Consider the following 7,819-nt stretch of genomic DNA (forward strand, 5'->3'; position numbering starts at 1 on the left):
AGAATGGTCCACGGTATGCTACCATTCTTGATGGTATTGATGATATGATTTGTTGTAAATGCATTTTCACTCGCCCCTTTGAAAGACTAACCAAAACCAACAATTGATATGCGTTGACATTACTTGCTGAAACTGTTATAAGGTTGATAACATCTAATTTATAGTTGACGCGAAGGATTCTGTATACGTATGCGTAGCTCCATCCTCTATAAAGAGAAAGAATGAGTCGTCTTCAAAACCTGTCTACATTTTGTAACAAAATGGGGGAAAATTCGGAAAAAATGAGATCGGTTGGAGTTAACAATTTTTAATTTGATGAATTGCCACCGATCAATTAACGTCACATTACGCCAAAAACATGAATTTTAAGGCTCCCCGTTCGTTAATTTAATGCACCTTTTACATCTTTAATCAATTACTGTCTAATCAGTTTCTTTCGTCCTTTCACTATTGCAGATACCTACGTTTGCGAGAATCTTTCTCTTGCTTGCATTAGACCGATCGTTAATTTTTAAGGGCAAATAAAATACGAAAAAGGTCCAGTGTTGCAGAGAAGTTGCATCGTAAAGCTTTTCAAAGGTTAAACGCTCTAATTGTTTTTATTAACATAAAGGGTTCAAAATAGTGAAACTAATTACACAAAGAGCATGTGTTAATTAAATAACAATAGCAGAATTTGACTACACGTCCAAAAAAAAGAACCACAATTGTACATCTTTACGCGCAATGGTGGAGAAAGCTTCTTAAATAACAATAAACAGATGATGGGTTTTGAGCTTAAACGGGTGCGACGTTGCGCATTTAATCAGCTCCATTATTTCGTTATTGCGTCTGTTTGATTTCCCGGCTATCAAAGATAATGAAAGATGATCTAAAGATTACGACAGCCCGCTATTAAAACTTTCAAATTAATTCTTTCCTCTATAACAAATTAAATTTCAAGAATCGGACGTGTCGGAGTAATAAATTGAGGAGGAGAGCCGTTTTGTAGTTCAATTTGTAAATCCGTAAGTAATCAGCGGAGAGCAAAATGAAAAAGTCGACAAGGTTTTTGGCAATAAAGGACGTCGTATTCCCGCCCGAGCGTCTACGACGAGGCAGACTAATACAAGAAATGAAAACTGTCTCGAAATGAGTCCCAACATTGCGGAATGGCAGATTCGGGGTAGACAAATATCTCTGTGGAAATAAGAACAAAGGAGAGACTGATTGTCCTCATTGCCGTAGGACAGGAGTCCGTCTCTGCTTGAGGCCGCTAAAGTCTGACAAACACTCTTGTTTTCCACCAAGATTTGTTACTTGTACCAAACTTCTTAATTCATAATAAATTGTACTTAACTTTCACCCTACCATTTAATGTGTGATCTGAAATGTGATCCTAGAATGAGTGGATAATTTTGAATAAATTATAAAAGAGTGGGTTATTTTTGCTATGATTTGCTATTTGTTTTTGACTGATCACCAACAGGTGCTTTGGTATCCAAATGCAATTGAAAACAAGTGGAATCATCATTTTTGTTTATTACATTTCATACGCGTACGCCAACCCTTAAACACAAATGCATTCTTATCTGTAGTCATTTAACGTGCGTCATCTCTTTAAAAGGATGAACTCAATTTATTTTAGCTATAAATTAGATGTAAATTTACAATTCGGCTCAATAAATTGTGTACCTTATTTAAGCTTTAAAATTTCCTTATTGAATGAAACTGTATAAATATTTAAATAATTTCCGACCGTGGAGCAAAATCAATGTCCTTAACTGATCACCCCATCCCCAGGTCTCCGATCTGCGCTCCTAGCAATTTGTCCAAGATGCTTGGCATCCGCGCTCCACCTCTAAGATTCATCCCTAGCTCTCTCGAGACCATCCTAACTATGGCCGCTCTATAATAAACATCTATCACACTGTTTACTTTCGACTTCTTATGCTGAATAGACAAAACTTTACCCACCTACGGATGAGTTTCAATATTTATTTCAACTAAAATCGTATTCAGAAATTTATTTGCCATTTATAATTAGTTAGTGATGGTCTTCTTGTGGCGAAATCGGAGCTTTTAGAAAGTGGATGCACCTAAAATATTTGTGCAGACCTACTCAGGCCACTAACGGTGAGTGAATTTTATTTGTACAAATCTATCCAAATTCATTGTAAAGAAAAATCTAACACAAAACTTACAAATTAGTTTTAATTAGCGTCCACTGATCTGCTTTATATACCTTGTTAAAATAAATTCATACAAGCTTTAAAAGGGTTATTTCTCGGAATTTTTAATAAGCTGCAAAGTTTTACACTAAAGGAAGAGCTTTATAGCGGCGAAGTTAAGGCATAAAAAACTAACAATAAGAACCCCAAAGAGTCTAGGATCTTTAAAGGTTCCGTACTCTATGTGAAATTGATGACAACAACTAGGCAAAGCTGGTTGTCCATTGATCTCATTAATTTGGTAATGACAAGGGATAGAAATAATTAATTATTAGAATTACTAATTGAAGACGTTGGTGCAAGATGGTGGTAACTACCACAATATTTCGATTGAGTGGTACGTTATTGAAGAAAAAGTTGATGTCAATTGAGCGTAAGAGATTTATTTTCTGTTAAGACAAACCAAAAAACTCATTATTCTGACAGCCAGGTGTTTATTTGTTTAAAAAGTTATTTTCGATGCATAAAATTAGGCGCCCTTCAGAAGAGATTTTGTCTTTTAAAAGTAGACATAGGGAAAAACAATAGTGTCGCATATTTATTTATTTGTATAAAATTTATTAATATTAAATCAGATTACGGTGTCATGAAATATCTTCCAATTCCCAGAACCGCTTAACTAACTGATCAAGAGACGGTTCCCATACAGTACAAAAACTGTACGGCGTGGATGACGATGATGATGGAATTGGAAGATATTCCATGTCTTCATAATCTGATTTAATATTAATAAATAAATTAATAATAAAATTAATAAATAATTACCTAATTTCCTATGTCTACTTCTTAATAAATATCGCTGTATATGTAATTTATGGTCATTCTGCAGATTTTGGGCCCTTTAGGAGCCTGTAGTTTGAAGTATCTCAGAGTCTAGAAACCTGTATATCTTCCGAATACCTGAAATCTTGATTGCCATTCCAGAAATCTCGATAGACATCGAGGCACCATGAAAGATTAGTCATCGGCGATCAAAAACGAAGGCGGGTGTTACGCAATCCTTCTGGGAAAAATGACGTGTTTATTCTGCAACATTCCGAAGCATTCTAGAACAATTGTCGTTTGCTATAGAAGCGGGTCGAGTTGCGCTTCAGGCAGTCCCAACACCGATGCGTTCTTGTTATGTTACAAATTGTGATGATGAATTGTAATTACTGTTCTAAATTAATCCACTTTAAGACTTATAAATTTATTGTTAATTAATTGTAAATAAATAAACGACGTAATTAAATTTACGTTACAGTACTCTCTTACAAATACTTGTTGTATGTTATGAAGCTTTTTCAAACATACCCCCGGGCACCCGGCGCCTTGGGTTCGATTCTTTGGTACGAAAAAAATTTTTGCTCGCAAAAATGCGTACCTACCTAATTCAACGGAGCCGGACATTAGATTATTTGTAGGTTTAAGATTATCTTCTCAAATTTTTTAAAAGCAAAATTACACCAAAAAAATCTACGCAAAATGCGCATGCCCAAGTAAACGCAGTTACTCTCGTCCTCGTCTTCGTTTCCTCTTCTTAATATTTCACTTCTAAATTAGTAACGTTTAGAGTTGTTGTATCCATCGCATAAATTAAATATATTTGCGTTTTAGGATTTTCCCATTCGACGTATGGCCCAATTTAATTTTCAACCGTTGCCGTATTAGTATTTTTGTTTTCTAAATAACTCCCTTATTAATTGGAGATAGGTTAAATTTTGTGTTCCAAGGGAATTTGAGCGTATTTCCTTTCAGAGTTTTGATTTTCAAATGCTAGTTATAATTTCACCTCCACATTTAATCACGAGTTCGAGTTTTAATTATCATTAGTACCTTACATTGCAGTTTGACCTGTCCGAGGTATATTAGTTTGGGGAATGCAGACGTGTGTACATAATATACAGCAAACGACGTTTGGGACGGAGATAAGGTACTTGGGTCAATGGATCATTTATGTTAACTTTTTTTTCTTCAATTAATCAAATTTTCAAGTTAGTGGATAATTCCTCTCCAAGGGATTGTACCAATATAAATTGTTTTTTTTTAATTTTGAATAATAATAATAATAACTTTGTTCACAAACATCAGAAACAATCCAACATATAATATCGGCATGCACACGACTTGCACAAACTGAATACAAACATCGACACGATCAGGTAGCTAAAATCATACATCAAAAATTAGCACTTAAACACAATCTCATAACAGATACGACACCATACTACAAATACACGCCACAGATCATACTCGAAAACAACACACACAAATTATATTGGGACAGGACACTACTCACAGACAAAACTATCCACAATAATAGACCAGACATTACACTTATAGATAAAACACAAAAATCCATTTGTATTATAGACATTGCCATCCCCAACACTAACAACTTAACTAAAACACATGCAGAAAAACACCGCAAATACACCGATATAGCTATCGAGCTTAAGACGCAATGGAGAATGAAATCTACTGTTATAGTTCCCATTATTCTTAGTGCTACTGGAGTTATACCAAAGACAATACACCACAATTTACAACTATTAGGTTTAGACAAAAACACATACAAACATTTACAAAAAGCAGTCATTATCAACACATGCCATATTGTTCGTAAATTTCTAAACATAACACAAGATACTACATACACAAATGATCCACAACGTATACATGTAAACAACAGTACTCGCTCACAACACGGTACACAACATACTGTAATATCTCCACCTCTAACCCAAACAAACACACAAATACAACTTACCGAACAAACAAGTACAACAAATGATACAACATATACTACAATCAGAGATTCACCTCTGAAGCAAACCACATTATCACAACCCATTAGTATTCAACCCAAACGCAAAAGCCTAAACAGCACTTTAGACTCACAACATGACACACAACATACTGTAATATTTCCACCCTTAACTCAACCAACCACACAAACACAACTTCCTGAACAAACAAACGCAATAAATACAAGTAACGCAACACGCACTACAAAGACGCCCTCACCCAATAAAGTTACACGGCCTAGCACAGCTAAAAAACACAATACTCTTTCTTCTCAGAAACACACCACGTTATCACAAACACAACCCACTCGTACTCAACCCAAACGCAACAACCTTAACAGCACTACAGGCTCACAAAATACTGTAATGTCTCCACCAATAACCCATGCAACAACAGAAATACAACTTCAAGAACAAAGAAACACCATAAATACAAGTAACGCAACATGCACTACAAAGACAGGTCCATCCAATAAAGTTACACGCCCTAGCACATTTAAAAAACACAAAACTCCTTCTTCACAGAAACACACCACATTTTCACAACCCACTCGTATTCAACCGCAACGCAAAAACCTTAACAGAACTACAGGCTCACAACATACTAAAATAACTCCACCAAAAACCCAAGCAACTTCACAAATACAACCTCAAGAACAAAGAAACATCATAAATACAAGTAACGCAACATGCACTACAAAGACAGGTCCACCCAACAAAGTTACACGCCCTAGCACAATTAAAAAACACATAACTCCTTCTTCACCGAAGCACACCACGTTATCACAACCCACTCGTATTCAACCCAAACGCAAAAACCTATACAGCACTGCTAGCTCACAAAATACTGTAATATCTCCATCAATAACCCAAGCAACCTCACAAATACAACCTCAAGAACAAAGAAACACCATAAACACAAGTAACGCAACATGTACTAGAAAGACAGGTCCATCCAATAAAGTTACACGCCCTAGCACAGTTAAAAAACACAATACTCCTTCTTCTCAGAAACAACCCACTCGTATACAACCGAAACGCAAAAACCTTAACAGCACCACAGGCTCACAAAATACTGCAATATCTCCACCAAAAACCCAAGCAACCTCACAAATACGACCTCAGGAACAAAGAAACACCATAAATACAATTAAAAAACACAAAACTCCTTCTTCACAGAAACACACCACGTTATCACAACCCACTCGTATTCAACCCAAACGCAAAGCCAAAGAAACACTTACACAATAAACTCCATTTAATAAAATTACAGGAATTATTATAATGATTTTTTTGTTTTGTTTTGTTTTCCTCTTTCCTGATAGCGTTGGCTATTGTGCCCATCAATAGGTATGTTGGTAAGTACGAATTACATTATCCCTAGATGTCCAATGTACGTGTGTGATTTTTTATTATTTTATTTTATTTATTTTTTTTTTTTTAAGGACCCTACATAACTTCACCAGACACAGACACAGACACTAATCGTTACTTGATTTTAATCCGTGCGATTAGTTAACCAGGCTAGACCTGAGTTCTCACAAGAAACACCGACCATAATAATAGAAAGACATAACCTTTCCAGTAGCTTCTTTCAGGTTCTCAGTCTCAGTCGATCGTGGAAGGAATACAAGTATTTAGGCTTCTCGTGCGATTGTAATTTCAAGAACCGAATGGATTAACTCCTTGTGTCTTTTGGAGATTTGTGATCCGTACTTGAAACTAAGTCAAAATGATCAAGATCTTCAAAGCCTTTTTTGTAGAATTTTTTTAGAACCTTCTTACAACTTCGTTACCTACTTAAAATTTGACTATATTCAATGTGGATGGTAAACTTGCAACGGGCTACGATTTTTCAATTTAAAGTAATTGTTTTTTACTCGTGATTAGGAGGAAAATTTGGGTATATGTAAACAAAATTCCTATTGCATTGTTAACGTGCAAATTTATCTTGAAATGGTGCATGCGAAGGACGCAAAATTATTTTTATCATGGAATGTGAGATAAGACCAGTCGGTCGGCCGGAGTAAGGTAAACATTGAAACAGTGACGAGTGTGAGACCTAGCGGTGAGTTAATACAATAAATTACGTGAATGTACAACCAACAAAGGTAAATTTAAAAGTGAAAGTGAAGGATCTCATAATAAAAGAACACAAACACAAAAAGTAGTTTCAAATTGCGTGTTCTATAAATTTTAAGGTAAAAATACTAAAAAAAGTACGTCGAAAAAGCTAGGTCGCCCATCGCAATAAATAAATCAAACGATTTACTGGATAAACAAAAACTTTCTATTCACCAATGGTCGCCTAAGAAATTGTTGCGTTTTGTCCTCTGTGCTAGCGTTTTTTTAATGCTTTACGTTTACGTATAATGGAAAATAGTGGAGCAGTTCGACATCGAACCAAGAACCAAGTTTGCAACTTGCTTTTTGTAAATCCTCTGTCAGTTCCCGCCTACAAACCCAAAGGAACCTACGTGATAAATTTCAGCGTTCTACAACCCGTAGTTTCGGCTGTGCGTTGTCTGTCAGTAACAGTATATATATATATATATATATATATATATATATATATATATTATATTGATTACTCCTTACACTGTTTACTAATATAAATTTAATTATCTGACCAGCAGAAGTTAGATCAATTATAACAAGATTCACGATCTGGATTTAACGTTCTATCACAGATATACGTTACGTACAACATACATATATCTGTGGTTCCATTAAACAATCGTCCGCGCTAGGTTTGGGAAACCACCACCACCAAGTCATCTGTTATGAAAATTATGGACGCTGAATCGTGTGGAACCAAACGAA

Source organism: Photinus pyralis, unplaced genomic scaffold (genome assembly GCF_008802855.1).
Source record: "Photinus pyralis isolate 1611_PpyrPB1 unplaced genomic scaffold, Ppyr1.3 Ppyr1.4_LG4, whole genome shotgun sequence".
NCBI classification, from domain to species: domain Eukaryota; kingdom Metazoa; phylum Arthropoda; class Insecta; order Coleoptera; family Lampyridae; genus Photinus; species Photinus pyralis.